Consider the following 19,418-nt stretch of genomic DNA (forward strand, 5'->3'; position numbering starts at 1 on the left):
ATAATATAAATATTTCTATATATTTTCTATATTTGTTACAACGGATGCAAGGGAATATATATAGAAGAGTTTTTCCAACCTTCCTAGCTAAGAAATCTTATGATTGGTGGATTACAAGGAGAAGAATGGAAATTTATACAAAAATATCTAAAAGAAAAGATCTAAAGTGGAGTCGGCAAAAACAGAGGAAAATTCGCACCATGCATGGGCTGTGCGAATTTGGAAGGTGGTGTGCGAATTTCGCACACCGTTTGCACAAGCTGAAGGTGTTGTGCGAATTTCGCACAAGCTTGGAGCAGTTGTCTTCCGAAGGCCATATCTTCTTCATTTCAGCTCCAAATCGTACACGGTTTGAAGCGTTGGATTCTTGACTTCCTGAGCTTTGAAATGGTATATAGAATGTAGAAAATGGACTTCGGAAAGTGCTCCAAAAGTGCGAAAGAAGACTGCAGCTGCTGTCCTTTGTTTTCCTCTTTGCTTCCCTTTGCTTCTCTTTGCTTCTCTTTGCTTCTCTCCTTTTGTTGGCTTGTCTTAATGATCCAAAAAGCTGTTAAAACACTAAAACTAGTCACAAATATGATTAGAAGTCATTTGATTACTACTCAAAAAGTGCTATTTGATAGCCTCTAATTAATCCTTTTAAACACTTTTGAGTAGTAGTTAGTGCCTTTTAACCCAATTAGCATGTTAAGGCCCCTTTCAATCAATTCTAAGCAAAATGTGTAAGTTTTGGTGTTTATGTTAGAATTTTGATCACCAAAGCATTAGGAGATTGAGGAGAGTTATATGGAATCCTTGGCAAGCAATGGGAAGCTTAGAGGAATGAAGAATCGAAGCCTTGAAGCACTTATGCCATAAGCAAAGTCTGGAATGCAAAGGGGAAGCAAAGAGAAATCAGCCATGGAGCATTCTTGATGACAGTCACTGCAGCTACTTTTGGAGCACTTCGTGATGTCCAATTCATGCATACAATATGTCATTTGAAAGCTTAGGAAGTCAACAATCCAATGCCTCAAACCGTATGCAATTTGGATTTGAAATGAGGAAGTTACAGCCTTTGGAAGACAACTGCTCTAAGCTGAAGGAAGACTTCAGAAAAGTGCTGCGAAATCAGCCCTTTGTTGCAAGATATTTCGCAACACTTTTGCACAGTGCTATGGAACTCCCTTGAAGCTTCACGCCGCGATGGAAGCCAAACACCACAAGATGGAAGTCCACTTTGCAAAGGTGTTGAATCAGCAGGATGCTATGAAGAAATTTCGCAGCTCTTCTTGTGCACCTGCGAAATTTCGCAGACCTCACTTTTCACCTGCGAAGTGGTCCTGAGTGCTTCCCGATATTTGTAACCGACACTTGGAGATATTTTTCATTAGATTTTTGTTGCTTAAATGCCCAAATTCTCCTTGTAAGTCACCAATGATAGGATTCCTTAGTTTCTAAGTTAGGAATTTGGCTAAAATATCAATGTAATAGTTGATTATGTGATTTTGGTATAAAGGGAGCCCGAGGAGCCTGTTCTGAGTGTGTTAGAGTGATGAACCTTTTGTAAAGTTTTAAAAGGAAGAAATACACAGAGCTTTAGCTCTTTTCTACCTTACCTTCTCTCTTTGATTGTGTTTTTACTTATTTTACTAAGTTATGCACTCTCTGAGGAGCTTTCCCCAGAGAATGAGTAGCTAAACCTTTTAGTTCCTTGGAGTTAAGGTTGCCGGGAAAGGTTCCAAGTGCATCAATCAGAAGCTTTGTGGTTTCAGCTATTAATGAAGAGTAAGTGTGTCCCGTGAATGGTTTCTAATGTTTTAGTTAACTTAAAACACCTTGGAGTCACCTGGGCCAACACTTGGTAAGGCAAGTGATCTCTAACCATGGAGATGCACTAGTTTACCCCTTGCAAGGCCTCTGGTAGGTGACTTGAAGGTAGGATTTTCTAGAATAGCCAACACTTGGTAAGCTTTTGGACTCTTAGGAGACATCCATTAGTTACCTCTTGCGAGCTTTTGACGGGTAATCCAAGGTTAAAGATCACCTTGAATGGTAAAGGCTAGTGAGAGGCTCAAACCATTGCAAGTTGCATCAGTGAGAGAATTAAAGCTGAAATCCAATTAAGGGATGCATTTGTGCAGCACCTGTTAGAGAATTGACTTTATGTTAATTCTCTAATGTGAGGAAATGAACCAACTGACCGGAGCTATGCTTTTGCATGAGGAACCTCCCCTGTATACCTGAATCTCCAAGGAATGCTTTTCTTCTTAAGTTATTTTCATCACTTGTTGTGTTGTTAATCTAAGTCCATACCTTTTTCAACCAAAGTTTGTGTTTTATTTCTTAAGCTAATCTTAAAATGAAACAACACCAATTCACTTTGAATTGGTATCATTTTCAACTTGAGTATCCTTCCCAGTGGAACGATCTTAGAGCCACTATGCTATAGTAGCTTTGTATTTGCTACCCTAGTTCATGGTGTTATAGGTTAAAAATTTTGTTGATTACACCTGCCATCAAGGAGCACCAGCTGGACATACATCAGCTGAGACACCAATTAGGCATGGATCATCATTGCTAGGTCCTTAACATGCCAATTGGAATAAAGATGGAGAATTACTACACAAAAGTGCTTAAAACATAATGACTTAAAGGTGTAAAATAACACTTTTTGGGTAGTAATCAACAAGGAAAAGGTTTCTTGGAGTTTTAGGTCACTAGGCTCAGGTTCCTAATACAAAAGGGGAGATTCTGGATCTTTTCCTCGCATTGGGGAACATAAAGAATGGTTATCTCCAGAATTGGTGTGTTACAACTGCTTCCCATTAATGGTTCCAAACACTATAGTCCTCTCACTGTGAATCATCTTTCAATGGCTCGTACCTCTCACCTAGTATTAGTCATTCAAGGTGATCCCTTAACCTTGGATTACCCTTCAAAATCTCGCAAGAGATAACTAATGGATGTCTCTAAGGAGTCTGAAAAGCTTACCAACTGTTGGCTATTCTAGGTAATCCTACCTTTAAACCACCTCCTAGAGGCTCGCAAGAGATAACTAATGGATCTCATGGAGGGAGTCTGAAAAGCTTACCAAGTGTTAGCTCAAGTGATTTTAAGGGATTTCAAGTTACTAAAAAAATAAAAACCATTAACAGGGTAACAACGTTTCCTCATTTAAAACAAGGGAAACTCCCACTTTTGTATCCGGATCTCTTACCTAGCTTCCTTCAGTCTAAGAAACAAAAAGCCTAACCACTCATCATCTGAGAAAAAATCCTCAAAGATTGTTTGGCTAGAAAGAAAATGAAAACAAAATGAGTAGGTCAGGTAGAGCAACGCTCTATATATTTATTACTACAAATGTACAAGTGTTCTCTCATATTTCTTCCGAGATTTGGAGATATTTTTAACCTCCCTTTAGATATCGTAAATATCTAGAAAATATCTTTAGCCGATTACAAGGAGAAAATAGGTAATTACACAAAATATCTCGAGATAAAAATCTAACTGAGTCAGTGCAAAAATATCTGAAGATTACACAGGAAGATTTCGCAATGCTTGCGAAAATTTCGGACAAGGTGGGAAATGACTCTCCAACTTGGTGCAGTTATCTTCAAATGGCCATAACTTCTTCATTTCATATTCGATTTGCACACTGTTTAAAGCGTTAGACTCTTGACTTCTTGAGCTTCAAAACAATATATAGTATGTATACAATATACTCTAGGAAGTGCTCTAAATTTATCCTGTAGATGCTCTCCTTTTGAATTTCACATAGCATGCGAAGATTTCGCAAAACAGCTCAGGGTTGTGGTTCACATGAACCACTCTGAGTTGTTAGCTTAGGACTCTAGATGTAATGAATAGCTTAAGGATGTGGATGACATGAATGATTTTGAGTCGTATTCTTAGGGCTCTAGATGCTATGAACAGCTCAGGACTATGGTTTACATGAATTACTTCCAATTGTGAGCTCAGGGCTCTAAATGCTATGAATAGCTCAAGTCTATGGATGACATGAACAACTACGGGTCATGAACTCAAGGAGTTAGAAACTATGCTTAGTAGCTTGGAGCAATGGTTGACCTGAACAACTACGAGCCATGCGCTTAGAGCTTTAGAAGCTATGCATAGATTAACATTGTGGATGATATGAATGACTCAGAATCCCGTGAGCTCAGACCTATAGATACTATGAATAACTCAGGATTGTGGATGATATGAACGATTCTATGTCATGAGCTCAAGGTTGTGGATGACATGAATGACTCCGAGTCATGAGCTTAGAGCTCTAAACATTATGAACGGCTCGGGGTTGTGGTTGACATGAACAACTTCAAGTTGTGAGCTAAGTGCTTTCGATGCTATGAAAAGCTCTAGGTCATGGTGGACATAAATGACTTCAAGTCGTGAGCTCAGGACTGTAGATGCTATGAATACCTAAGGGTAGTGGTTGACATGAACAACTCTAGGTCATGAGTTCAAGTCTCCAAATACTATGAACAACTCAAGTTATGGTTGACATGAATGACTCTAGGTCATAAGCTTAGGGCTCTAGATGTTATGAATAGCTCAGAGTTATAGATGATTTGAACAAGTCGGGATCCTATGAGCTAAGGCCTCTAGATGCTATGAACAACTTAGGGATAAGAATGATATGAACAATTCTTGGTCATGAGCCTATGAGTTTAAATGTTATGAACAACTCAGGGCTGTGGATGATATGAATGACTTTAAGTCAATAAATGAGGGCTCTAGATGCTATGAACAACTCAGGGTTATAGTTGACATAAAGGACTTCGAGTTATGTACTCTAGGCTCTAGATGTTATGAACAACTCAGAGTTGTGGATGCTATGAATGACTCGGTATCCCATGATCTTAGGCCTCTAGATGTTATGAATAACTCAAGTTTGAGGATGATATGAAAGATGCTTGATTGTGAGCCTATGACTCTAAATGATAAGAATAGATTAGGATTGTTCATGACATGAACAAATCTCAATCATAAGCTTAGGAATCTGGATGCTATGAAAAACCCAGGGTTGTGGATGATATAAACAACTATGGATCCAGTGAGCTCAAACCTCTAAATGCTTTGAAAAGTTCAGGGGTGTTGGTTATATGAATGATTCATAGTCATGTGCCCATGGCTCCAAATTCCATGAACAACTCATGGTTATGGATGACATGAATAACTTTGGGTGGTGAGCTCAAGGCTCTATATGCTATGAACAACTCAAGGTAGTGGTTGACATGAATGACTCCGGGTCATGAGCTCAGGACACTAGATACTTTGAATGGCTCAAGGCTATGGTTGACATGAATGACTTCGGGTCATGAGCTCAAGGCCCTAGATGCTATAAACAACTTAGAGTTATGGATGATATGAACAACTCGGGATCCTATGAGTTGAGGCCTCTAGATGTTGTGAACAACATAAGGCTAAGGATGATACGAATGATTCTTGGTTATGGGCCTATGATCCTAAATGCAATGAACAACTCAGGGCTGTGGATGACATGAATGAATCCAGGTCGTGAGTTCAAGGCTCTACATGCTATGAACAACTCAAGGTTGTGGTTGACGTGAAGGACTCCGAGTCATGTGCTTAGGGCTCTAGATGTTAGGAATAACTCAAAATTCTGGATGATATGAACCACTCAAGATCCTGTGATCTAAGGCCTTTAGATGCTATGAACAACTTAAGGTCGAGGATGACATGAACGATTCTTGGTTGTGAGCCAATAACTCATAATGCTATGAATAGCTCAGGGTTATGCATGAAATGAATGACTCCTAGTCATGAGCTTAGGACTCTTGATGCTATGAACCACTCAGGGTTATGGATGATATGAATGAGTACGAATCCCGTGAGTTTGGGCCTCTCGATGCTATGAAAAGCTCAGGGGTGTGGATGATATCAATGATTCTTGGTCATGTGCCCATGGATTTAAATGATATGAATAGCTTAGGGTTGTGGATGATATGAATGACATTGGGTCGTGAGCTTAAGGCTTTAAATGTTGTGAACAACTCAGAGTTGTTGTTGATGTGAACAACTCCAGGTCATGAGCTTAGTGTTTTAGATGACATGGACAACTTAAGGTTGGGAATGACATGAATAACTTTGGGTCGTGAACTTAGGTCTTTAGATACTATGAACAAATCAAGGTTGTAGATGACAGGAATGACTCCGAGTCGTGAGCTCAAGGCTCTAGATGCTATGAATAACTCAGGACTATGGATGACATGAGCTACTCTAGGTTGTGAGATTAGGGCTATTGATGCTACAAACAACTCAGTGTTGTTGATGACATAAATGACTTGGGATCCCATGAGCTCAAACCTCTAGTTGCTAAAAACATTTTAGGACTATAAATGATATGGTTGGTTCTATGTCATGAGCTTAAGGCTGTGGATGACATGAACGACTCTATGCCATGAGCTTAGGTCTTTGGATACTATGAACAACTCAAGGTTGTGATTGACATCAATGGCTTTGAGTTGTGAGCTCAAGGCTCTAGATGCTATGAATAGCTCAAGGTTGTGGATGATATGAGCTACTTCATGTGGTGAGTTCAGGGTTATAGATACTATGAACAACTCAACGTCGTGGATGGTGTCAATACTTGGGATCCCATGATCTCACACCTCTAGATGCTATGAACAACTCAAGGTTGAGGATGGCATTAATGATTCTTGGTACTAAGCCAATGACTGTAAATGTTACGAACATCTCAGAGATATGGCTGACTTGGACGAATTGATTACTACTCAAAACATGTTATTTTGTTGCTTGTAATTAGCTCTTTTAAACACCTTTGAGTAGTAATTATTACCTTTTAACTCAATTGGCATGTTAAGGACCCTTGCAATCGTTTCTAATCAAATTGTGTTAAGTTTTGGTGTTTTTGATAGCTTTTTGCTCACCAAAGCAATTTAAGAATGAGGGAGAGCTATATTTAGTTCATGGAAAAGCTTTTGGAAGCCCAAATTCATGAAGAAACCAAGCTTTGGAGCCTCATAGTCCTTTGCCTTAGTCGTTCAAAGTATGCAAGGAAAAATCAATGGAGAGAGGAAAACAGAGTGAAGAAAACAGAGGACAGCAGCTGCAGTCTTCCTTCACACTTTTGGAGCACTTCCCGAAGTCCATTTTCTACATGCTATATGTAGTTTCAAAGCTTAGGAAGTCAGCAATCCAATGCTTCAAACGGTGTGCAATTCGGAGATGAAATGAAGGAGTTACAACCGTTGGAAGCCGAACACCGCAAGTTGAAAGCCAACTTTGCAGCGCTGCGAAATCAGTCTTTTGCTGCGAAGTGATTTCGCAGCCTGTGGACCCCAAAATTTGTCCCAATTTTATTTTTACATTAATTTTGAGTCCAATTTTAAATCCCAATTACATGTGTTATTTTAAGCCCACTCACCCTTTAATTTTTAGTTTTCATTATTTTGTAAATTATCATTATTATTATTTTAAATCGTATTTTTACTTATTAATTTTATTTGTTATTATTATTATTATTATTATTATATCTATTTTATTTTTATTTTTATTTTTCTCTCTCCTCTCTCCTTTCTCTTTCCTACTCCCCAACCACCCCACCCTCTTCTTCTCTCTCTTCCCATTCTTCCCACATGGCCAGCCTCCCCACTTTCCTTACCCCCCATTTTTGTTTTTCTCCCCATTTTGCCCCCCATTTCCCCCCCCCCTCCCCCCAATTCCCAATATTTTCCCCCCATTTTTACTCTCTACTCTCTCCTCTCTCCTCTTTCCTCTTTTTCTCTCTGGCCCATCTCCAAGAGAAACGGCCGCCCCCCCCCCCCCTCCCAATGCGTCTTCTCTTTTTTCCCCCCTTTCTGCAACTCCACTAGGATTCAGAAGCGCCCCGGATTTTTATTTTGATTTTTCATCCTTCCATTCACTCTTCTTCACTCTCACTAGCCGGCACCCTACCCGCAGATCTTCCCATTTCTTTTTTCTTTTTTTCTTTTCTCCCCCGGAACGCCCACAGAAGCAGCCCCCAGATTTTTTTCTTTCATTTTCCATCTTCTTCCTCCTTCACGCCAGTCCACCACATCTCTCTTCCAGTAGCACGACCCCAACCCCCACTCCCTCCGGCGCCTTTTCCGGCTTCCTTCCATCCCCACCTATTTTTTTTCTCCCATTTTATTTTAGTTTTTATTTTATTTTATTTTGCTTCCCGAAAACCCGTCCACCCTCACAATCGCCACCGGCCAGTCGCCGCCGGCGAGCCCTCTCCCATCCCATCCGTTTTCCCGTTATTATTATTATTATTATTATTATTATTATTATTATTATTATTATTATTATTATTATTTGTTATTGTCATCATTATTATTGTTAATTATCATTATTATTATTATTGTTGTTATTTTATTTTATTTTAATGGTAATAGTTGTTTATGAAATTTGGATTGTTGAATTAATATGAAACTTGGGGTTAATTTGTTATTGGTAGATTAATACATAATTTGATTTAATTTATTGTTAGTAAATTAATTTGAAATTTTATTAATTTGGGTTTGTGGGCATATTGTATTTGGTGATTAATTTGAGGATATTTAGATTATATCAATTGCATATTGTTTATTTGGACTTGGGCCTATTGTTAAGTTGTTATTTGTTTGGGTTTATTGGATTGGGCTTGAAATATTATTTCTCTTGACCATGTATTTTTTTATGTGGGTTTGTTAATTGATGTGGATTTTGGGGCCCATAATGTGGGTGAGATTTGTTAGATTATTTGAATACCTGATATGGGCTTAGCCAATTTGAATTGTTTAATTTGGGCATGGGACAATTGTGGAGTATATTGAATTAGGCTTAAATTATGGAGTATTAAATTTAGGTATAGTAGAATTTATTTTAATTTATCCAATTTTAGGTTTGGTTGATTGTATTTGTATTTTTTTTTTTTTTTTTTTTTATTAATTTGGATGTTCTAGGTTAAGACCTATAGTAATTTGAGCTCATTTTAGTTGATGAAATTTATGGGACTAATTTGAAATTGGAATTTGGGTTTGAATATTTGTTTGGGATTTTATACATCTCTGGATATTTACATCTGTGCCATTCTTGTTTTTTGCATGGACCCACTCTGCAATCTTGTTGGCTGAGTACGAATTGATGACACGTGGAACTTATTGTAAGTTTATTTGGGTACATATTTTATTTCTTACTTTTTATTTGGTTTTATTTTTATTAGTTTGTACAAATATTCGTTCGCATGTATTTATTGAGTGTGTACAGAATTGAACATCAAACAAATTAGAAATTTTGTCTAAATGAGAAGAGGAAGTCAGCAGATATGTTTTAATAAAACAACAATTTTAAAATATTATTTTTAATAAAAGAAAGTTTTTATTTTATTTTATTTCATTTTTTATTTATAAAAATTAAAAAAAATGTATTTAGAAAAATCCCAAAAGAAATGTTTTTAATGGAATTTGAAAATTTGTTTTTAAATAATATTTGTCCAAAAATTTCTTTGTTTAACAAAAATTCTCCAAATATTGTTTTGTAAATAAAGTTGTCCCAAAAATTAATTTTTAATAAAAATCATCCAAAAAAATGTTTTTTTAATGAATTCTTCTTTACTTAATTAAAATTGGATTAAAAGTCATTTTTAGAAATAGATGATTTATTTATTCATTTTATTTTTATTTTTTTCTTTTAATTAAAAATTCTTTTGTAAATAAAGTTATGTCATTTTAAATAATTTATAAAAATCACTCTTTTAAATGAAAATGAATCTAAATACTTTTGTAAATAAAATTGTAAACATTCATTATCTTCTAGTAAAAGCAAGTAAAAATAATTTTTGTGCCCAAATTGAAATTTTGTAATAAATTCTTTTAAAACAATCAGTGTAAATAGATTTTTTTGAAAATTGAACACAACTGAAATTGAGAAAATAAATTAATTCTTTTTTTAAGTAAATAAATGGAAATCACTAATTCAAAATCATTTTTAATAGAATCATTTGAAACTTCTTTAAAACCTTTTTTTAAATATCTTTTATTTATTTAATTCAATAAATCATTTTGCATAATCCTCTTATTATTTATTTTGTGTATTCTTGTAATTAGATTTCATCATCGTTTTTGTGCATATTAATTTTCACCATGACTTGTATATTGATTATTTTTCTTGGTATCCATAATTAATTAATTAATTGCCACAATTTCCTAAATTCGTTTAGCAGAGATCGTACATATACGAGCTTAGAGGGGTGCTACGACTCACCACCGTACCTTCCCAATGAGTAACCTGACCCCCGGACCTAGACTCGATTTTTCACAGACCCGTTTTTTCCTTCAGGAGTCACACTTAGGGTTTTTTTTTCTTATTTTGTTTTTCCCTTTAAAAATAAAACAAAAATAAGTGGCGACTCCAAGTCTTTTTCTAAAAATCGAATTTTCATCAAATAAAATAAAAAACGAGTTTCGCCATCGAGTGGGAAACGCATGAGCCGAAATGCGGGGTCCACACAGCCCTTTTTGTGCGTCTGCGAAATCTCGCAGACCTCGTTTTCACCTGCGAAATGGTCCTTAGTGCTTCCCGATATTTGCATCCGACACTTTGAGATATTTTTCTTCAGATTTTTGTGTCTAAATTTCCATTTTCTCCTTGTATTCAACCACTCATGTAATTCCTTAGTTAGGAAGTATCCAAGGAAGGGTAAATTACCTTCCTATATAAACTCTCTTGTAAACACTAAAAAGGGGACTCTCGGGGAGCTTTCTCCAGGAGACCAACTTATGTATATTTTACATTTAGTGAAATACAGAGATCTCTTTTGCTTTCTTTTTCCTTCTACTATTTTCTTTTTCTTGGAAGCCAAACAGCCTCTGAGGATGTTTTCCCAGAGGATGAGAGGCTAAACTTTTGGTTTCTTGGAGTGAAGGAAGCTAGGTGAAAAGTCCAGATGCTAAAGTGGAAAACTCTCGTGCATTAAATACAGGTAGTTGGAGTTCATAAATGGCTTTTAAATCTAAAGTTTTGCTTTAAATCCCTTAGAATCACTTTGAATGGCCAATACATGGTAAGCTTCAGGTCTCTGTGGATGCTTATTGCTAGATCCATATCAGTCCATTAGTTATCATGTACGAGCCATTGGAAAGTGGTTCAAGGTGAAGACCCATAGTGTCTAAAGCCATTAATGGAACTTGACTACCACTTCTATTGACTTTTTATGGATTAAATCTTCATTGTTAAACCTATACAGGTTCGGGAAATAACTATAGGTTAAATCCCCAATGCGAGGAAAAAAATCTGGAATTTCCCATTTTGCATTCTGAACTTGAACCTAGCAACCCTTAGCTCCGGGAGACTTTCTTTCTTTCATTTCTACCTAGTTCTATATTAGTTTAGTTCCGAGCACCGCTTTCAAAACAAATATTATTTTCTTTTAAACTTTAAGTTTTTGACAAAGGAAATCATCATACTCAATTTCTAATCTATAGTCTATCACTGGTAGAGTGAAAACCCATCCCTGAGTTCGACCCTAGAGCTGCTATACTATAGTAGCTTTGCTACGCCAGTATTAGGTCATAGGATTTATAAATATTTTTTATTAAAATACTCAACTGGGCATGAATCAAATGGCGCCGTTGCCGGGGATGGTGCCACTTTGCATTGATATGATCTTATGAGAACACTTGTGATTTCCATCACAAGTTTGGTGAATTCATTTTTCACTAACTTCATTTCCTCTATTTTAATTGTAGAATTTCCTTTGTTAAGTTTACTTTCAATTTTTCTAACCTTAACTTTCTTCTAGCTTTCTTTTGTTTTTGTTGTTTTTGTTTTGTTTTCAGGTATGTTGTAACTTGTGTATGCCCTATTGGATTCGGGACCAAGAGGGAAGATTAGTAAGGATTGAGAATCCTCAAGACACAGAGTTGGATATCTGTGTAAACATCGTGGACCCTCCAACCGAGGATCAAAATTCTCGACACGGTCAAGGGGGTAATCCAAATGCATATCTATCCATGAGGGATAGAATGCACCCACCAAGGATGAGTGCACCCTCATGCATCGTGCCTCCTCTTGAGCAGCTGATTATAAGGCCCCATATTGTGCCCCTCCTACCAAATTTCCATGGAATGGAGAGTGAGAACCCATATGCCCACATCAAGGAGTTTAAGGAGGTGTGCAATACCTTTAGAGAGGGAGGAGCTTCAATAGACTTGATGAGACTCAAGCTATTCCCTTTTACTTTGAAGGACAAGGCAAAAATATGGCTTAATTCTTTAAGGCCAAGGAGCATAAGGAATTGGGCTGATCTTCAGGCCAAATTTTTAAAGAAATTTTCCCCACCCATAGGACCAATGGGTTGAAGAGACAAATCTCAAACTTTTCTACCAACGAAAATGAGAAGTTCTATGAATGTTGGGAAAGGTATATGGAGGCTATCAATGCTTGTCCTCATCATGGCTTTGATACATGGCTCTTGGTGAGCTATTTTTATGATGGGATGTCTTCCTCCATGAAGCAAATTCTTGAAACCATGTGTGGGGGAGATTTTATGAGTAAGAATCCGGAAGAAGCCATGGACTTTTTAAGTTATGTGTCTGAGGTGTCAAGAGGATGGGATGAACCCAACTCAAGAGAGAAAGGAAAGCTTCCCTCTCAACCAACCCAAAATCTAAAGGCTGGAATGTACATGTTAAATGAAGACATGGACATGAAAGCTAAGGTTGCAACAATGGCAAGGAGGTTGGAAGAACTTGAGTTGAAAAAAATGCATGAAGTCCAAGCCATTTCCGAGACACAAGCCCATGTCATGCCATGCACCATTTTCCAATCATGTGATCATGTGGTAGATGAGTGCCCAACCATCCCAGCTATGAGGGAGATGTTAAGTGATCAAGCCAATGTGTGGGGCAATTTAGGCCCAACAACAATGCACCTTATGGAAACACCTATAATTCAAGCTGGAGAAACCATCCAAATTTTTCTTGCCACCTCCATACCAACCACAAGACCAAACCCAAGCACCTCAACAACCTTCTTCAGTGGAGCAAGCCATTGCGAACCTAAGTAAAGTCATGGGTGACTTTATGGGTGAACAAAAGGCGATCAACTCCCAATTGCACCAAAAGATTGAAAATGTTGAGAGTTCTCAAAATAAGAGAATGGATGGGATGCAAAATGATCTATATCAGAAGATAGATAATATTCAATACTCCATCTCTAGGCTTACCAACCTCAACACAGTGAATGAGAAAGGAAAGTTTCCCTCTCAACCAAGCCAAAATCCAAAGGGTGTTCATGAAGTTGAAACCTAAGATGGGGAGTCTTCAAATTTGAGGGAGGTCAAAGCTGTGATCACTTTGAGGAGTGGGAAGGAGGTTGATCAACCCTTGCCTAAGGTGAGGCAAGAGAAAGAACTCATGTCAAAGAGAACCTTGGTTAAAGAGAGCATTAACCAAGAGGAGAGTGGGAAGAAAAATGCATCTAAATCAAGCATTGAAGATGAGCCAAGGATAGTGATTAAAGAGGATATGATGAAGAAACATATGCCTCCACCTTTTCCTTAAGCTTTACACGGAAAGAAGGAAATCAAGAATTCATCAGAAATTCTTGAAGTTCTGAGACAAGTGAAGGTGAATATACCCTTACTTGATATGATCAAGCAAGTCCCCACATATGCAAAATTTTTAAAGGACTTGTGCACGGTCAAGAGAGGGATACATGTGACAAAGAATGCATTCCTCACTGAGCAAGTAAGTGCTACCATTCAGAGTAAGTCTCCAGTTAAGTACAAAGATCCTGGATGTCCCACCATTTCAGTCAACATTGGAGGGACACCTGTGGAGAAAGCTTTACTAGACTTGGGGGCAAGTGTGAATTTGCTCCCATACTCTGTGTATAAGCAACTGGGACTTGGAGGATTGAAGCCCACAACCATCACTCTCTCCTTAGCTGATAGGTCAGTCAAAATCCCAAGGGGGGTGATAGAGGATGTTCTAGTTCAAGTGGACAAATTCTACTATCCTGTGGATTTTGTGGTGCTTGATACTGATCTCACTGTTAAGAAAGCAAATTATGTGCCAATCATCCTTGGGAGACCTTTCCTAGCTACCTCCAATGCCATCATTAACTGTAGGAATGGGGTGATGCAGCTCACATTTGGAAACATGACCTTGGAATTAAACATATTCCACCTATGTAAGAGACATCTTCACCCAGAAGAGGAGGAGGAATTGGAGGAGGTGTGCTTGATCGATACTTTGGTTGTAGAGCATTGTGACAAGAATTTAGAGGAGAGCTTGAATGAAAGCCTTGGAGTGCCAGAAGAAGGGTTACCTGAACCCTCTGATGTGCTAGCCATCATGTCTCCTTGGAGGAGACGGGGAGAGATCTTACCACTGTTCAATAAAGAGGATTCACAAGGAGCTGCTACGAAGGACCCTCCAAAGCTTGTTTTGAAGCCACTTCCTGTTGATTTAAAGTATGCATATTTGGAGGAAGATGAGAAATGTCCAGTGGTGGTTTCTTCAATTCTCACAAGTGATCAAGAGGATAGTCTTTTGAGAGTCCTCAGAAAATGCAAAAAAGCCATTGGATGGACAATTTCTGATCTGAAAGGGATTAGCCCTTTGATATGCACCCACCATATCTACATGGAGGAAGATGCAAAACCAGTGAGGCAGCCCTAGAGGAGGTTGAATCCTCACATGCAAGAAGTGGTAAGGGGTGAAGTTCTGAAGCTACTTCAAGTAGGGATCATATATCCCATTTTAGATAGCTTGTGGGTGAGCCCAACCCAAGTAGTCCCAAAGAAATCTGGAATTACTATGATCCAGAATGAGAAAGGGGAGGAAGTCTCTACACGTCTTACCTCAGGATGGAGGGTGTGTATAGACTATAGGAGGTTGAATTCAGTGACTAGGAAGGACCATTTCCCATTGCCTTTCATGGACCAAGTCCTTGAGAGAGTCTCAGGGCATCCTTTCTACTGTTTTTTGGATGGTTACTCAGGGTACTTCCAAATAGAGATTGATTTGGAAGATTAAGAAAAGACAACCTTCACTTGCCCCTTTGGTACTTTTGCCTATAGGAGGATGCCCTTTGGTCTATGTAATGCACCTGCAACTTTTCAAAGATGTATGCTAAGCATCTTCAGTGATATGGTGGAGCGCATCATGGAAGTCTTCATGGATGACATCACTGTATATGGAGATTCTTATGAGGTGTGTTTGTTGCATTTAGAAGCTGTTCTCCAAAGATGTATTGAGAAAGACCTAGTGCTAAATCGGGAGAAGTGCCATTTTATGGTACAACAAGGAATTGTCTTAGGACATATAATCTCCAAGAATGGCATTGAGGTAGATAAGGCAAAGGTGGACCTAATTGTTAAGTTGCCACCTCCCACAAATGTTAAAGGAATTAGGCAATTCCTAGGGCATGCTAGGTTCTATAGGAGGTTCATTAAGGATTTCTCAAAAATTTCAAAACCTCTTTGTGAACTCTTGGTAAAGGATGCCAAGTTTGTGTGGGATGAGAAATGTCAGAAGCGTTTTGAGGAACTAAAGCAATTCCTCACAACTGCACCAATAGTGAGAGCCCCAAATTGGAAATTACCTTTTGAGGTAATGTGTGATGCAAGTGATCTTGCTATGGGGGCTGTTTTGGGGTAAAGAGAAGATGGAAAGCCCTATGTGATTTATTATGCAAGCAAAACTTTGAATGAGGCTCAAAGGAACTACACAACTACTGAGAAGGAGTTGTTAGCAGTGGTTTTTGCCTTGGATGAATTTCGTGCCTATTTGGTAGGGTCCGTTATAGTGGTGTTCACTGACCATTCTGCTTTGAAGTACTTGCTAACCAAGCAAGATGCCAAGGCAAGATTGATAAGATGGATCCTTTTACTTCAAGAATTCAATCTTCAAATCCGGGATAAAAAGGGAGTTGAAAATGTGGTAGCTGACCACTTGTCAAGACTTGTGATAGCACATGACTCACATGGTTTACCTATCAATGATGACTTCCCTGAGGAGTCTTTCATGTCAATAGAGGTAGCTCCATGGTATTCTCATATAGCAAATTACTTGGTTATTGGAGAAGTTCCAAGTGAGTGGAGTGCCCAAGACAAGACGCATTTCTTTGCTAAGATCCATGCCTATTATTGGGAGGAACCTTTTCTCTTCAAATATTGTGATGATCAAATCATAAGGAAACGTGTTCCTGAACAAGAGCAATCAGGGATTCTATCCCATTGTCATGATAGTGCATGTGGGGGTCATTTTGCTTCCCAGAAAACAGCCATGAGAGTGATCTAATCAGGTTTTTGGTGGCCCTCTCTTTTCAAGGATGCCCACTCTATGTGCAAGGAATGTGATCGGTGTCAAAGGCTAGGGAAGCTAACACGCCGGAATATGATGCCCTTGAACCCCATCTTGATAGTGGATGTCTTTGATGTTTGGGGGATAGACTTCATGGGACCATTTCCAATGTCATTTGGACATTCCTACATTTTGGTGGGAGTGGATTACGTCTCTAAGTGGGTAGAAGCAATCCCATGTAGGAGCAATGATCATAAGGTGGTTCTCAAATTTCTCAAGGAGAACATCTTTTGAAGATTTGGAGTGCCTAAAGCCATTATCAGTGATGGAGGAACCCACTTTTGCAACAAGCCTTTTGAGACTCTTCTAGCCAAATATGGGGTCAAGCACAAGATAACTACACCTTATCACCCTAAAACAAGTGGCCAAGTTGAGTTAGCCAATCGGGGAAATCAAGAATATACTAATGAATGTGGTGAATGTGAACAGGAAGGATTGGTCTATTAAGCTCTTAGATTCATTATGGGCTTATAGGACTGCTTATAAAACCATTCTTGGAATGTCTCCGTATCGCCTTGTTTATGACAAAGCGTGCCATCTCCTAGTGGAGATTGAATATAAAGCATGGTGGGCAATCAAGAAGCTTAACATGGATTTGACAAGAGCCGGGTTAAAGAGATGTTTGGATTTGAATGAATTGGAGGAAATGAGGAATGATGCTTACCTCAATTCGAAAATCGCAAAAGCGAGGTTGAAGAAATGGCATGATCAGTTGGTAAATCGAAAGAATTTTACCAAGGGACAAAGAGTCTTGCTTTATGACTCTAAACTTCATCTTTTTCCAGGAAAATTGAAATCTAGGTGGACGGGTCCTTTCATAATTCGTGAAGTGTATCCCAATGGAGTCGTGGAAGTATTCAATCCCGAAGGCAGTCAAACCTTCAAAGTCAATGGCCATCGTCTCAAGCCATTCATGGAGCCATTCAAACCAGAAAAGGAGGAAATCAACCTCCTTGAGCCACAAAAGCCTAAGCAAATAAGGGTTTGATGGACTTGGTTTCACCGAAGTCCAAAATTTTTGTAAATTTTGTAAATTTCAATGTTTTATCCATACTTTTGATTTTAATTTTTGATCTTAAATTGTGTATTTATATGTAATTTTGTCTTTTTGAATGATCTCAGGTTGGAGAAAATGCAAAGAAATTGAAAGGATGTCTTTTGGAGAAAAAACAGGGCAAAAATAGGGGTCTGCGAGATTTCGCAGCCTAAGAGAATCCTCTGCGAAATTAGCACTTTGCTGCGAAATCATTTCGCAACTCAATTGACTCCTCTGCGAAAATTTTCACAGCTGCAAAACCAAGTTTGGCACACAAGTGCCACTTGGCAGCACAGGAACCCCCTTTTCGCAGCTGCGAAACGACTGCGAAATCCCAAAGCGTAAAAACTTCCAATTTCGCAGCCAAAGCTCCATTTCGCAGGGTATTTCAAAGCTGCGAAACCAATTTTGGCACACGAGTGCCACTTCGCAACACAGTGACCCCCATTTCGCAGTAGCGAAATGGGCTGCGAAAATAGCTTTTTTTCTGCGAAACCCCCATTTTGCTGCGAAATCGGCCTTCTTCTTCGAAAATCAAAATGACATTTAATATTCCGGTCATTTGAGTTGCGAAAGGGTTTCAGGAAGAGGAAACGCCATAGCAACCATCTGGTCATTCCTTTTTCGAGCCCGACGACGCGCGAACCTCCGATCATCACTTCTGGCCAAATTTCGTCAGTCCGATATGGCGCGCACCAGAGGAGCCAAATTATCCTCTCCTTCCAGCCGCAAACGAGTCCCGCGAGAGGCGCCTGTTCAAGGCCCCACCTCTGAACCTCCGCGGCCAGAAGCTGTTTCACCTCCGGCGAAGCCCGCGCCACAAAACCCTCCAGCGAGGCGTTATCTCACTAGGTCAGGGGGCCGTCCCCTGCAAAAGAGAGCCAGGGTCGAAAACTCAGAGCCCATAGACTTAACAGAGCAGTCCCCGGTTCCTTCACCAGAGCCCTCTCCGACACTATCTTCGGCGCCGTCATCAAAGCCTCCGACGAAGCCTCAAGAGCACCAGCCGCCACTTTCAGAGTCCCAAATTCCATATGGGATAGCTCCTGAAGTGCTAATCAGGCGTCCGATGCTGACTCAACCGCCAATTGAAGGGAATTTAGACTGCCCAGCTCGACCATTTCACTCTGAGCTGTGCTTTGACACAGGCACCTTCAAATTGCAGCCGGAGCTTGCAGATTCATTCCACCTACTACGCAGATATCGCATGGAGCATCTACTGACCCTAAGAGATTTCTTTTATCCCAAAGTAGCCATGGATTTTTATTAGTCCATGACTACTAATCAGGTCAGAGATCCTACTCTAATCCATTTTACTATTGACGGTCGGCATGACATTTTAGGAGCTCACCATATAGCAGAGGCCCTGCATATACCATATGAGCCAAGCCATTTTGAGGATTACCGAGTATAGACTAGTCCTTCTCGGCTGGAAATGATTCATATCTTGTCCAGAAGAGCTTCCACAAAGCCACATCTAGTGAGGAGGGAACTTCCTCCGAGCATGTTTCTCATTGATGCACTCTTGCGTCACAACATTTATCCACTACAGCACTGGACTCAGAAGACGGGAGTTCTTTTAGAGGCCCTGTTTAGGATTTCAGAGGGATATTTCTTTGGCCCTCACCACCTAATTATGGCTGCCTTTCTCTACTTTGAAGAGAAGGTGCATAAGAAGAAGTTGCAGTGAGCTGATGCCATTCCACTTCTTTTTCCACGGTTGCTGTGTCAGATTCTGGAGCATTTGGGGTATCCATCAGATCCTCAGCTGGAGCGCAAGCGTATATACCGAGAGGTATTTACTCTCGACAAGTGGACCAATATGACAGCATATAGAGTTGAGCAGCCAGAGCTCCCACAGCCAGCTGAGATACCAGCTGCCAGGAGAGCATCTCCAGATCATATACCTGAGGGAATACCCATTGCTTCTCCTACCATATCCAGAGCCCCTCCAATTACTCCAGCCTCATCAGAGCCCTCTGCTTCAGCTGAGCCAAAGATGGTCATTCCTATTTCAGAGT

At 39.3% G+C, this 19,418-nt stretch overlaps 1 pseudogene; it reads left to right on the forward strand.

Annotated features, from left to right (window-relative positions):
• Positions 1-13,652: 13,652 nt before the first annotated feature.
• LOC117905467 lies at positions 13,653-18,667 on the forward strand (annotated as a pseudogene).
• Positions 18,668-19,418: the final 751 nt, after the last annotated feature.

Source organism: Vitis riparia, chromosome 18 (genome assembly GCF_004353265.1).
Source record: "Vitis riparia cultivar Riparia Gloire de Montpellier isolate 1030 chromosome 18, EGFV_Vit.rip_1.0, whole genome shotgun sequence".
In the NCBI taxonomy this organism is placed as follows: domain Eukaryota; kingdom Viridiplantae; phylum Streptophyta; class Magnoliopsida; order Vitales; family Vitaceae; genus Vitis; species Vitis riparia.